This window comes from Macaca mulatta, chromosome 4, assembly GCF_049350105.2.
Source record: "Macaca mulatta isolate MMU2019108-1 chromosome 4, T2T-MMU8v2.0, whole genome shotgun sequence".
Classification (NCBI taxonomy): domain Eukaryota; kingdom Metazoa; phylum Chordata; class Mammalia; order Primates; family Cercopithecidae; genus Macaca; species Macaca mulatta.
In genome coordinates, this window is record NC_133409.1 from 161,137,014 (window position 1) to 161,150,995 (window position 13,982).

Sequence of the window (13,982 nt, forward strand, 5' to 3'; positions counted from 1 at the left end):
AGGTACAGCAAAAAGTGGGGTGCAGAACTCTGTTTCTACCTTTGTAGCTGTGCCCAAGTGGAGAAATGAGGAGTGACCAGTTTTAGATGCAGAGAGTACCAGGTCTGCAAGCGGAGGGAGGCAGCAGCCCTGGACACGATGTTCCCTGAAGGGCAGCTTTTGTACAGGGATACTCAAGAGCCAGCTGTATCAGCCTGGGTTTGAAACAGGCATCTACCTAGGGCTATCATCAACTGTTTGTAAAACAGAATTAAGTTGGAAGAAGTTATATAAAAGAAAACAAACAAAAAACAAAAAAGAACTACATTTCCTAGAATCTATATAACAAAAGGCAGAAGAAATATTATCTGTACATAGAGAGGAGTAGCTTTTGGTCTATAGGCTAGGAAAAAAAGGTGCAGATAAAGTAGGTGACCAGGGTGCAAAACAAGCAGGCCATGACAGGTGTAGTAAGAAAGGAAGGGCTACAGCAACCATGAAGTTGTTTTAGCATATTTACCATTTAGTGGTCCTGAAATGACAGGTGTCCACAAAGTACACATGCTATGTTAAAGATAATGGCCAGCTCTTTTCAATTTTTGATGAAAACATAGCAAGAGAACAGTTATTCCAAAAGCCATCATTTATTGAAAAGGCTCTTGACCATACACAATTGCTAATCCTTGTGCCAACTCTGCAAGGTAAGTGACAGCACCTTTTACAAATGAAGAAACAGACCATCATCGATGCTAAGAAAGGTCCTCAGAGTTGCATAGGAATAAGAGGCAGAGCCAAGATTTGAGCCTAAGGGTTTCTGATTTCAAAATATCTTTCTGTTCAGCATACTGACACTCAAAAAGTATATATATGAGAAAACTGATTAAGCAAGACATCAAAAAGAATTTCCTCCACTTAAAAACACTAAAATGGGTTAACCATTGAAGGTGTAAACTAACAATGTCAATTTCCTGGTTTTAATAATGGTACTGTAGATATTAAAGATAGTATCATTGGGGAAGCTGGGTGAAGGGTACATGAGAACTCTGTATAAGTTTTGCACCTCCTTGCGGCCTAAGAGTCCTTTAAACTTACAAGTGTCTTTTTAAAATAAGGGAACAGACTTTTCGGAAAGTTATACAGCATCTTTCTCCTTTGGATACTTTTTTTTTTTTTTTAAAGCTAATTCTCAGTTGTCTGCAGTAACCTAAATATTGCAAGAAATAAAATGATATTGAATCCCTTCAACTCTCATTCAATTTTAATAAACTTTATTAAATGCATATTAATGAAGTACATGGTACTGTACAATTTCATCTATATAAATTTGTGTGCTCCCACATTCAAAGTTTTCTCATTTTTGTCTTTGTCTACCATGCTGACATACAGGAACCAAGGAAATACAGCTACCGGTGATATGTACATTGAACATCATGAAACTGAAATGCCTACCTGACATTAAAAGAACATTTGATAAGAAAATTTACATTTTTATCCTAAGAATTACTACTTTTTTTTTTTAGTAAATACGACAATTTTGAAATAGCAATCATTTATTGAATGTTTTCTATCTGTCACTAAATTCACTTATAATCAGCACTACAGAGGAAAAAGGGATCTTCTTGTTTTATAAGGAAAGATAGACTCTTAAAAAGATTACTTTGCCAAAGTCATGCCACTATTAAGTGGCAAAATAAGGATTCAAACTCAGATCTCTAAACATGACACACTTTCCACTATCTCCGCCCCTGCACACTTTCATTCCTACAGTTAAAAGGCATCTATTATATCCTTTACCAACCAAATCTTCACGGCAAAATATCCATTCTAAGTACATTTACACATTTTTTTTTAAATTCTCAATATTCATTCCTGGCTCCTATTTAAAGTTAAAGTTTGTTACTGAAGCTGAAGAAAAATCTTACAAGAATGAAAGAAATGCAAGTGATATTCCAAGTAACAATATGTGCATGCTCCAGTGGGAAACATGAGAAAAGCATCTGCCAAATTCATTTTGGCCCCATTTGATACTATCTCACTGATCTGGGTCCAACTTACATTTGTTTCTTTCTTTCTTTCCCTCCCCCATTTCCTCCTTGTTCCAGAAGCATATAAAAACCATAGCAAAGAAGCTAGATAGAATTTCCAAGAATACACTGAAAACACTGTCAAATAAGAGAATGGCTATCTAGTCCAAGCGTAACTTCATTTGAATTAAGAAAAATCTAAAACGCTAAAACAAATCTTTCTGGAATCAGAAAAAAAAAAAAAGAAAGAAAGAAACAACATTATCTAAATATTGATTATAAAAACCAATAGGTTTGTAGGGAGAAATTCTCAAAAGAACTAATTAAATATGCCTTTTAATCTGTACTTACGCACAGGGCACTATAATTTAGTATGAGTCAGCCTTCAAGCCGGATGTACTTTTTAATTCAAACTTATATTTAAAATCTTTAATTATGTTTAATTCTACTTCTAGCTTTTGTTCCCCTGCACTGATCCCTATCTGTTCAACCCTGATGCAAATGAATCTCTGATTTCTGATACTTACAGCGAAACACATCATTTTTGAAGATCCATAAACTTTACGATACTGTTCTTGACTTCTATCTGCATTTGAAATCTTTAAAGTCTAATCTATGTAACCGGTATTTTCTTTTTTAAAAGAAACAGTTGGTTCTCAATCAGTCAAGCTTTTAAAAAATCAAAGTAAAATGGCTAATTGACTTATACTTTTAAAATCATCTAGGCATTTTCCCCTTACGGTGATATTTTATAGCATCCCTATTTCTTTCCTTCCAACTTCTTGGTGAATTAAGGGACAGTACCATAGTAGTACAAGAGTAAAGAAAAAATAACTTTATAAAAAGTCAAACATGGCTCGGCGTGGGGGCTCATGCCTGTAATGCTAGCACTTTGGGAGGCCGAGGTGGGCAGATCACCTGAGGTCAGGAGTTCGAGACCAGCCTGACCAACATGGAGAAACACTGTCTCTACTAAAAATACAAAATTAGCTGGGCGTGGTGGTACATGCCTGTAATCCCAGCTACTAGGGAGGCTGAGGCAGGAGAATTGCTTGAACCTGGGAGGCGGAGGTTGTGGTGAGCCGAGATCGCGCCATTGTACTCCAGCCTGAGCAACAAGAGCAAAACTCCCTCTCAAAAATAAAATAAAATAAAATAAAATAAAAATAAAAAGTCAAACACATAGGCTAAAAAATCCATCTTTTCCTTCTAACTAGATATCAACTAACAAACAATATTAGTGAATATTTTCATTCTTGTATTTAGGGGATTAATAATGAAGTCTTGCCTATAAGTCTCCCCCCATCCCACTCCCGACAAAAAGATGAGACTAAATAACTGTGTCAGGCATTGTATTAACCTAGGAAATACCACAGGAATATTTTGGTACTCTATCTGACAGGTTCACACTCTAATGGAGGAGATAAGGTTAATAGACAATGATGATTCAGTGTGATGAGGGACGCCACAAGGAAAGAGTGCCTGAGAAATATACAGGAGGGACTGATATGGTTTGGGTGTGTTCCCACCCAAACCTCGTCTTGAATTGTAGCTCCCACAATTCCCATGTGTTATGAGAGAGAGCCAGTGGGAGATAATTGAACCATGGGGACAGTTTCCCCCATACTGTTCTCATGATAGTGATAAGTCTCACAAGATCTGATGGTTTTTATACAGGGAAACCGCTTTTGCTTGGCTCTCTCATTCTCTCTTGAAACTGTCAGGTAAGAAGTCTCACCATGATTGTGAGGTCTCCCCAGCCATATGGACCTGTCCACCAAGCCTCTTTTTCTTTATAAATTACACAGTCTCAGGTATGTCTTTATCAACAGTGTGAAAACGGACTAATACAGGGACATTTAACACAATCTGGAGAAAGGATTTCAGGGTGTTCAGAAGAATTCCCCAAAAGAAGTGGTGTCCAAGAGAGACTAGGAAATAAGTAACCACTTTGCATCCACTAGGACGGCTATATTTAAAAAGATTGACAATAACCAGTAACGGGAAGGATATACAGAAATTGGAAACCTCATACATTGCTGGTGAGAAGGTAAAAGGGTACAGCCACTTGGGAAGACAGTTTGGCAGTTCCTCAGAATGTTAGGCATAGAATTACCCTATGACCCAGAAATGTCACTCCTAAATATATATCCAAAAGGACTGAAAACATACATCCACATAAAAACTTGTACATGAATGTTCATAGCAGCATTATTCTAAACAGTCAAAAAGTAGAAACATTTCAAATGTCTCTCAATTAATGAATCAATAAACAAAATGTGCTCCATTCCAAAATGGAATATTATTCAGTCATAAAAAAGAACAAAATAGCAATTCATGCTACCACATGTATGAACATAGACAAACCTTAAAAACTTATGCTAAGTGAAAAAAGTCAGATACAAAAAGGTTATAAATTGTATGATACCATTTACATAAAATGTCCAAAATAGGCAAATCCTCAGAAACAGAAAGTAGATTAGCGTTTTCCAGGGACTGAGAAGAGGAAAATGGGGAGCACCTACTAATGGGCATGGGTTTCTCACTGAGGTGATGAAACAAATCAGAAATTAGATCATGGAATTTTAGATCATGAAGAGTCATGCAATTCTGTGAATATACTAAAAACCACTGAATTCTACATGTGAAAATATTTGTGTAGCATATAAATAATCTCTTAAAAAAGAAAAAAATAATAGTGAATATTTGAAAATACTGAACAAAGGAATCAAAAGGAAGAAAAAGAAGGGAGAAGTGACAAAAACAATAGCTGATAAGGAGAAAGGAGAAACTGAGGTGGGTTCCAGCACAAGAAGACACAGGTTCCAGAGCAGGAAGAGGAGGTAGGTCTCAGAGCAGGAAGCAGGAGGAAGATCCCAGAGCAGGAAGCGGGAGGAAGATCCCAGAGCAGGAGGGAGGAGGCAGGTTCCAGAGCAGGAAGAGGAGGTAGGTCTCAGAGCAGGAAGCGGGAGGCAGGTTCCAGAGCAGGAAGAGGAGGTAGGTCTCAGAGCAGGAAGCGGGAGGCAGGTTCCAGAGCAGGAAGAGGAGGTAGGTCTCAGAGCAGGAAGCGGGAGGCAGGTTCCAGAGCAGGAAGAGGAGGTAGGTCTCAGAGCAGGAAGCGGGAGGCAGGTTCCAGAGCAGGAAGGAGGAGGCAGGTTCCAGAGCAGGAAGCGGGAGGCAGGTTCCAGAGCAGGAAGGAGGAGGCAGGTTCCAGAGCAGGAAGGAGGAGGCAGGTTCCAGAACCGAAAGGAGAAGGCAGATTCCAGAGTAGTAAAGAGGAGGCAGGTTCCAGAGCAGGAAGGAGGAGGCAGATCCCAGAGTAGGAAGGAGGTGGCGGGTCCCAGAGCAGGAAGGAGGAGGTAGGTTTCAGCACAGGAAAGAGGAGGCGGGTTCTAAAGCAGAAAGAAGGAGGCAGATTCCAGAGCAGTAAAGAGGAGGTGGGTTCCAGAGCAGAAAGGAGGAGGCAGATCCCAGAGTGGTAAAGAGGAGACAGGTACCAGAGCAGTGAGGAAGAGGTAGGTTCCAGAGGAGGAAGGAGGAGAAGGAGACTGTCTATGGCCATATCACCCTGAACACACCCGATCTCATCTGATCTCAGAAGCTAAGCAGGGTCAGGCCTGGTTAGTACTTGGATGGGAGGAAGGAGGAGACAAGCTCCAGAGCAAGAAGACGGAGTTGGTTCCAGAGTAGGAAGGAGGAGGCAGATCCCAGAGTAGTAGAGGAGGCAGGTTCCAGAGCAGGTGGGAGGTAGTTTCCAAAGCAGGAAGGAGCAGGCAGATCCCAGTGCAGGAAGGAGGGGGAGGTAGATCTCAGAGCAGGAAGGAGAAGACAGGTTCCAGAGCAGAAAAGAAGAGGCAGGTTCCAGAGCAAGAAGAGGGAGTTGGTTCCAGAGCAGAAACATGAAGATGGGTTTTGGCAATCTCAGAGCAGGAGGAAGAAGGCAGTTCCCAGCTCAGGAAGGAGGAGGCAGGGTCCAGGGCAGGAAGAAGGAAGAAAGAGGAGGCAGTTTTCAGAGCAGGAAGGAGGAGGCAGATCCCAGTGCCAGAAGGTGGAGGCAGATTCCAGGTCAGGAAGAAGTAGGTGGCTCCAGAACAGTAATACGGAGGTGAGTTTTGGCACTTCCAGAGCAGGAAGGAGGAGGCAGGTTCCAGGGCAAGATGAAGGAGGAGGCAGGTTCCAGGGCAGGAAGGAGGAGAAAGCAGATTCCAGAGCAGGAAGGAGGCGGCAGATCCCAGAGCAAGATGAAGGAGAAGGCAGGTTCCACAGCAGGAAGGAGGAGGCAGACCCCAGTGCAGGAAGGAGGAGAAGGCAGGTTCCAGAGCAGGGAGGAGGAGATGGGTTCCAGAGCAGGAAGGAGGAGGCTGGTTCCAGAGCAGGAAGGAGGAAGCAAATCCCAGTACAAGATGAAAGAGAAGGCAGGTTCCAGAGCAAGAAAAGGGAGGTGGTTCCAGAGCAGGAACGTGGAGGTGGGTTTTGGAAGTTTCCAAGCAGGAAGGAGGAGAAGGCAGTTTCCAGAGCAGGAAGGAGGAGGCAGGCTGCAGAACAGGAAGAAGGAGGTGGTTCCGAAGCCGGAGGAAGGAGGTGGGTTTCCGCAGTTTCGGAGCAGGAAGAAGGAGGTGGTTCTGGAGCAGGGAGAAGGAGGTGGTTCCAGAGCAGAAGAAGGAGCTAAGTGGGACTGGGATGTGGTTTGCCTTTCACTAGTGACAAAGCACTGAAAGTGAGTACAGGTTAATTGTGCAGGCCTGGAGGCAAAATTTGAGGGAGTTGACATCTGAAGCTTCTTTTCTGACTGGCAGTAACTGGCAACTTGGAGGGGTAGGAAATTCGAGGTGAATGCAGGATGTTAAGAACAACCTCTGAAGAACAGGAGACACAGACTGATGAGAAAATAAGCCAGTTATTGGAAGTTGCCCCCCATTTAAAAACAACGACGACATCCATGTTTAACAGTGTAAAATAATTTACTTAACCATAAAATGAATAGGAGCATCTCAGAAGAGGTTTTCTCCACTATCCGGTCTCCTGGCTGCGGGCAGCAGGCTTACCACCTACTGGTTTTTACAGAAAAATTTGCATCTTTTTCAATACTCTCTTATTCTGTTCACCAACTATTCCAGTCCTGCAGCAGGTTGTTTCTTAGTTTATTTGTTTTCCCAAAATTTTAAGATTATTTCAACAACTGGGTACTGTAGATATAAAAAATGGATATGAGGCCAGGTGTGGTGGTTCATACCTGTAATCCCAGCAATTTGGGAGATTGAGGCAGGAGCTTGAGACCAGTCTGGACAACAGGCTGAGAACCCTGTCTCTAGTTTTTAAAAAATGAAAACAACTTAGCTCGATGTGGCGGCATGTTCCTGCAATCCCAGCTACTTGAGAGGCTGAGGCGGGAGGGTCACTAGAGCCTAGGAGTTTAAGGCTGTGGTGAGCTAGGATTGTGTCACTGCATTGCAGCCTGAGTATCAGAGTGAGACCCTGTCTCCAAAAAATAAAATTAAAAAAAAAATGGATTTGATGATGCTTATTATAAAGCTTTCCATAACCATAACAGGAAACAAGCTTTTCTCCTTACTCATTTTATCTTATTTTTCTCTTTTTTCTTTTTTGAAAGAAGTCTCGTTCTTGTTCCCAAGAACAAGGCTTGAGTGCAATGGCTTGATCTCGGCTCACTGCAACCTCCACTTCCTGGGTTCAAACAATTCTCCTGCCTCTACCTCCCAAGTAGCTGGGATTAAGGCACCTGCCACCACACCTGGCTAATTTTTGTATTTTTTAGTAGAGACAGGGTTTCACCACGTTGGCCAGGCTGGTCTCGAACTCCTGACCTCAGATAATCCACCCGCCTTGGCCTCCCAAAGTGCTGGGATTACAGGTGTGTGCCACCATGCTTGGCCATTTTTCTCTGTTTCTATTAGTATTTCATAATTTTTTCAACATCAAGAAACCAGGATTCTATCTGATATGTTCTAGTTAATAAGACATGTTAATGATCTTTATTTTCTATGCTTTAGTAATGAGCAATTCATACTTAAATGAATAAAATTAGCTTTTACCTTCAGTTGGTAAAGTTGACCTCAAGTCTGAGCTGAAGATTTTCTCAGAAACTTTCAAATCAAGATCTAGATCTCCACAGATAAGAATAATGGAGTGACTCCACCAGCAGATTTTACCTACAGAAAAAGCAATGATTTATTAGAACTTTGTGTGAAGGAGAGATATTGCATAGTTATTACTGAATCATGTAAACATACCAAGTCTCCAAATAGTACTAAAGTTTTTTATTTCTACTCATTAGGCAAATACACACCAGTTAACATTTTTTGAAAGCTTCCTATATTGCTGGTATTTTTTCCCATGTAACCACATTTGTTTCTTTTTTTTTTTTTGAGACGAAGTCTCGCTCTCTGGCCCAGGCTGCAGTGCAGTGGTATGACCTCTGCTCACTGCAACCTCCTTCTCCCGGATTCAAGTGATTCTCCTGTCTCAGCCTCCTGAGTAGCTGGGACTACAGGCATGCACCACCATGCCCAGTTAATTTTTGTATTTTTAATAGAGATAGGGTTTTGCCACGTTGGTCAGGCTAGTCTCAAACTCCTGACCTCAAGTGATCTGCCCGCCTCGGCCTGCCAAAGTGCAGGGATTACAAGCATGAGACACCGTGCCTGGCCCATAGTTGTTTCTTATCATTGATATCATTTTCCAGATGAAGAAAATGGAACACAGCTAGCAAATGACAGTCACGATTTGTACCCAAGGATTCTGGCTCTAGGTTCTGAGTTCTTAATCACAGAACAACCTTAACACACTGTCTTGACATAGCTCCATATACTCTAGCAAAGAGTTTTAAAACTTAGATGGTATGAGGAATCCTAGATGGTTTATTCCCACTTGATTGCTAGTGCTTCTCAAAATATGTATATCATCTAAAATTCAAAATACTATAGTCAGGGTGAGATAGTGACAAGAGACTGAATCAAGGGGAGACAACCTGGGTATTTCAGACAGAGGACCAAGCAATGGGCTATGTGTTCACAATATATCTGAAACTCTCCTATGCCTAAAAAAACTTAGACTTTCGGGCTAGATGACCAGAAACATGCTTATAGTTCTAAAAAAGAAAGCATACACTGTGAAACCCTTGACCTCCTCCATTCTTTCTTTCTGAGTAGTCATTCATTACCTATTCTTCTAGGCTTTAGTCGAAACCTCTATCTTCTCTCTCTTTGCCAATTGGTCTCTTCTTTCACTTTATACTTTGTTAATGAAGATCTATTCTGGACAATTAAGCATTTCTTAGGATAACAGACAATTAAATTTGTTCCTTTGAACCCTTTTAGAAACAAAGCATAAAGAAATAAAAATGCTTAATGCTCAATATTCTCTAAGTATCATATATAATAATAGATCATGAGCTTGACTGGAAGCCCTTTCAGGAAAAGGAACAGGCTGGAGAGCCCGGAGCAAGCGGTAGGATGCAGGGTGCACTGTGGACAACACTGATGAGCAGTACATCTCCCTCCTTCAGGGATATTCCATGTTTGCTAACTCAGTGTGCTGCATACATTTACTTACACTTGCAAATAAGTAAACATGTTGAGATTCAATATGTGAACTTGAAACAAGGCCTGCAGTCACTATATTTTCTAGGTATTTCTGCCAAAGTAAACATTTTTCCTTGGATCTTGATCCTCTGATTCTCCAATCTTGTTTTCTTTGTATTTTGCTTTGATCCTGTCTTGTTTCTGCTGTTCTTCTTGAACATTTAAAATGTGTGCTTTTCCCTGAATAAAGGGTAAAGAAACTCTAAAGTGTGCTTGGGTGTGGCAGCTGGCTTTGCAAATAAGAAAGCATCTTAAAGGATCAGTACACGGTGTCAGTATCCAAAATCAATGGCATTATGGCCTTTCTATCATCAGAGTGTGAGGAGGGATCAAACTTCCAACAAATTGCCATATGAAATTTCCTTTAGCTCGTTTCTCTAGCCTTTGCTACACAATTATTTTTATTATTTTTTTATTTTTTGCTTCAGAAATGTCCTTTATTTTTTTTTTTCTTTTTTTTTTTTTTTTTAATTTTACTTTAAGTTCTGGGATACATGTGTTGAACGTGCAGGTTTGTTACATAGGTATACATGTGCTATGGTGGTTTGCTGCACCCATCAACCCATCATCTAGGGTTTTTTGTTTTTTGTTTTGAGATAGAGTCTCGCACTGTCACCCGGGCTGGAGTGCAGTGGTGCAGTCTCAGCTGACTGCAACCTCTGCCTCCTGGGTTCAAGCAATTCTCTTGCCTCAGCCTCCCAAGTAGCTGGGATTACAGGGGCCCGCCACCACACTTGGTTAATTTTTTGTATTTTTAGTAGCGATGGGGTTTCACTATGTTGGCCAGGCTGGTCTCAAACGCCTGACCTCGTGATCCACCCACCTCCCAAAGTGCTGGAATTACAGGCGTGAGCCACTGTGCCTGGCCTGTCACCTAGGTTTTAAGCCCTGCATGCATTAGGTATTTGTCCTAATGTTCTCCCTCCCCTTTCCCCCCACTCCCCAACAGTCCCCAGTGTGTGATGTTCCCCTCCCTGTGCTACACAAATTACACCCCATATTGTAACAGTAACAGCAGCAGTAGCAATAATATATAATGATGATAATAACAACAACAACACAGCATTTTATCTAAGCCAGTACTCTTCTCAGCACTCTACTAGTATTAATCAGATGGTCTGCACAATAGCCACACGAGATAGGTGCTATTGTTACCTACATTTTATAGATGACACAAGAAACAGGTTAGTTCACTTGCTCAAAGTCACACACTGGTAAGTGGTGGGCGCGGGATTTGAGCTCAGGAAACATGACTCCAGAACACCAACTCATAATCCCATTAATCTAAAATGCCTCATAAATATCTCAACAATGGCCTTAAGACACTCCAAGGTTCTAACTATTTTCCCAGTCAAATATGAATGAATTTCCGTAATTACACAAATGATATCACACATCCAGAAAAGTCCCTATCTCATAGAACTATATTCTTCTCTGCACAACAACCACAGAAATTCAGAACTAAAAGTCTAATAATTATACCCTGTAAGATTCTTACAAAAATCCAAAATAAAAAAGAATTCAGAAACTATTCCTTTTAACTTTGTAAAATAAAGTAAAAACTAAAAGCTCAGATTTCCTGTACAAAGTATGTCTTACTTTTTGTGTCAAAAGAATTTCAAGCTTGCAGAAATGTTGTAGGAGTTGTTCAAAGAACTCTCATGTATCCTTCACCGGGAGACCCCAATTCGAGTTAGGCCAACTTTCCCAGTAATGCTCTTTCTAGTCAAAGGATCCATTTCAGGATCACACTTTCTATTTAGTCGTCATCGCTCTTCTGTCTCTTTTGATCTGGAATAGTATCCTTGACCTTCACGACCTTTATATTATGGAAGGCAGCAGGTGAATTAATTTGTAAAATGCCCCTGAACTGGGATTAGAGATATGTTCTCATGAAAAGATCTGAAGATTGCATTGTTTGGAAGAGATGCTATGTTCTTCTCATTGCATCCCATCAAGTGACACAGAACACTGTTTGTCCCATCACTGCTGATGAGATCTCTGATCACTTGAGTAAGGTTGTGTCTTCCAAGTTTCTCCAGTAAAGCTCCTGTGTTTCCCCTTAAAATGCATAAGGATTTGTGGACAGATACTTTATGGTTATATAAAGACGCTCATCCTCATCCAACTTGTATTCACTATGGTTATATAAAGATTCTGATCCTCATCCAACCTGTATTCACTATTGTTAACATCCGTTGATGTTTCTTACCTGGATTAATTATTACTATGATGACTGCCAAATGGTAATCTCTCCAATTCCAGAATTCCTTCTATATATCAGTGTTCTATTTTAAGGGAGAACTTTCTCCTCTCACCACATTTTCATGCATTTATTTATTTATGCAAGTGTGGATTCATGTATTTCTTGTTTAGTGGGATATAACCTGTAACTATCATTGTCATTTTGGTGCTCAAATTGTTCCAGGTTTCACATGGGTTTAGTGAGAATCCCTTCAAGCTGACTGCTGCGTTCTTGTGGCATCTCCCAATATTCTTTCAGAGTTTCTGTATCTTCTGTCACAAGACATTCAGGGCTCAACTTGTACCTTTTCTTTCCCAGCTCTAGAATCAGATATTTTTTTCAAAGACCCATAGTTGCTTTAAGCACAAACTGGAATTTAGAAACTACAATCTAGGTAGCAGATGTGCTCATATTTACTGGGCTGTCACTGCATCCTGGCTCTTTCGGTGAACAGAGTTAGGAAATGGGTTTGGGGTGTGAGGTGTGGGTGTGTGTGGGTGTGTGTGAGTGTGCATTTATTCATAGACATGTGTACACTTTAATGTTTATAATATTTCTACACTGAAATTTCTATATCTATAAAATTTCTACGTATCAGAATCCACACATTCACAATGAAACCTTAAATTCCTACCCACAATACAGGGTTCATTCTAGCTCTCCCCTTTTTTATATCTGTAACTGTTCTCCCATAGTCAGAAGTCCGACTCCTGTTACCTTCAATATGTTTGCTTATTTGCCCTGATAGGTCTCCTTGCTGAGACGTGCCTAATGGCTTTTTGACAAATGGAAGGAAGAAAGGAAGAAGGAAGGAAGGAGGGCCGGCAATACCAGCTTTTTAAGAATTGGTGATCTATTTACGATCAAAATATAATCAGGCTAAATTATCAACACAGCAACTCACTCCCTGGCCATAGCAGATTCCAGAGTTTCAAGTAGTCTTCCAATGGCTTGTCATCTTTCAATGTGTGTAGGACACACAACTGTTCACATCTTTACTACAAAAAATTTTTTATGTGTATATTATTGGGTAATAAAAGTTTTAAGAACCATGTGTGGCTTTTTCAAAACAGATCAAAGAAATTCTAGCGTATCCTTACTGAACACCCATCCCCATTATAGTGAAGATGGGGAAAGCAGGGCCCAGAAAGGTCATAGGTTTTGCTCAAGGTCCCGGAATTAATCAGTAGCAAAGCACAATCCAACCCTGGAGTCGAAGAAACACAAAATGGACACAATAAGACCTACCTACCTCATAAGCATACTGGGAAGATCAAGACAGTACTTGTGAAAATACTGTCCCTGAGGTGTACTATACAATTACAAGTGGCTCCTTTCCCCTTGTCGTAAATAGACAGCTTCTGTTCAGAAACTGGTTGAACCAACATGGTAAGATGGTTTCCACTCTGACTCCAAGTTCATTCACATTAAGCGTATCACTGAGCATCATTCAAGCTTTTCGTGTCTTAGTTTTCCCTGAAAGAGGAACTAAATCCCTACCCTGCCTATGCCTGAGGAAGACAAGCACCTCTGGAGTGGGGGTTATGAGTCAGGGCTTTGTCATCAGTATAAATTCTAATCCTGCTCCACCGTTACCAAGCTGGATGGCTTTGGGTAGGAGTAGGTCACTGAACTTCTCTAAGCCTCTATCTCTCATCTGTAAAATGGAGACAATGACACCTAAGTTCTCAGAGCTGGTGTGCAAATTAAATGAGAAAAAAGTATGTGAAGTGATTCACACGAAGTCCAGTGCCCCATTTGATAAATGAAGACTCCTCTATCACCACCACCCTCATTATGCTACCACCATCATATCTCCATTACCGGAGTCATCCCTATTACCGTCAGTCCTTCGAGTCGCTCGCGATAAATAATACCGGTGGAAAGTGAGAGCTATTTCAAATGCGCTATGGTCATTAGTATGGACGGAATCTCTGGCCCCCAAAATTCATATGTTGGAATCCTATCCTCCAGTGTGATGGTATTAGGAGGTAGGGCCTTTGGGAAGTGATCAGGGCATGAGGGTGGAGTCCTCATGAACACAATTAGTGCCCTTATAAAAGAGACCCAGAAAGCTCTCACTCACTTTCTGCCATGTGAGGATACAAGAAGTTGACAGTCTGCAGTCACGAA

At 41.0% G+C, this 13,982-nt stretch overlaps 1 protein-coding gene across 19 annotated transcripts in view; it reads right to left on the reverse strand.

Annotated features, from left to right (window-relative positions):
- The window catches only part of LOC106997839 (uncharacterized), a 547,605-nt gene that overhangs the window by 222,904 nt on the left and 310,719 nt on the right, over positions 1 to 13,982 (reverse strand). For all 19 annotated transcript variants that reach the window (XR_013417061.1, XR_013417051.1, XR_013417050.1 and 16 more), the window contains one exon: positions 8,057 to 8,173. The gene's annotated coding sequence lies outside the window, so the exon portion shown is untranslated. The remainder of the gene's footprint in view (positions 1 to 8,056; positions 8,174 to 13,982) is intronic.